Source organism: Triticum dicoccoides, chromosome 4A (assembly GCF_002162155.2).
Source record: "Triticum dicoccoides isolate Atlit2015 ecotype Zavitan chromosome 4A, WEW_v2.0, whole genome shotgun sequence".
NCBI lineage: Eukaryota > Viridiplantae > Streptophyta > Magnoliopsida > Poales > Poaceae > Triticum > Triticum dicoccoides.
The window spans coordinates 257,650,276-257,651,236 of record NC_041386.1 but is presented as its reverse complement, the minus strand read 5'-3'; positions in this window follow the sequence as shown (position 1 = coordinate 257,651,236).

Genomic DNA, 961 nt, shown 5'->3' with positions numbered 1-961 from the left:
GTTTAGCCGGTGGTTCAGGAATAGTCCAATCATCATAATTTTTAAATATGTTGTTCAATAATTCTTCAGCTTGAGCAATAATTTGTTCCCTGAAAACACAACCAGCACAAGTATCTAGGAAGTCCCTAGAAGCATTGATTAGTCCATTATAGAAGATATCAAGTATTTTATTTTTCTTAAGAGGATGATCAGGCAAAGCATTAAGTAACTGGAAAAGCCTCCCCAAGCTTGTGGGAGACTCTCTTCTTTAGTTTACACAAAGTTAAATATTTCCTGTAAGGCAGCTTGTTTCATATGTGCAGGAAAATATTTTTCAGAGAAGTAATAAATCATATCTTGGGGACTACGCACACAACCAGGAGCAAGAGTATTGTACCAAGCTTTAGCATCTCCCTTTAATGAGAAAGGAAATAGTTTGATAGTAAAGTAGTAGCGAGTTTTCTCATCATGGGTAAAAAGGGTGGCTATATCATTCAACTTAGTAAGATGTGGAATACCCGTAACAATCCATGTCCTTACGCAAAGATGGCTCCCCCAACCTCCCACCACCGTAACCCTAGCCGCCACCCTCACCTCCGGCAATCTCCACATCTAGCCGGGGAAAGCCATTTCCCATCCACTCAATCTCTCTGGCATCTTGGTTTACACCTTTGGGTGACCAACTTGATGGCGGTCCACGCGGTCATCACCTTGGGTTTGGATTTTTCTTCGGGCATCGTCATGTCCAAGGAGATTTGGCGCACCATGATCGTACGGTGCAACCTTCTAACGATTGGGCCACTTCACCATGGTGGTATCATTTGCACGACACAACTTTCGGCTGACCATGGATAATGTTGCGCTTGCGCTTGAGGCGGCAATTGGAGGATATTGTTCATCTTTGAAGGTATCATGTCTACGTGACCGTGTCTGCTCTTTCTAATGTTTCATGCAAAGTAGTGGGTTTTTTCATATTGAATCA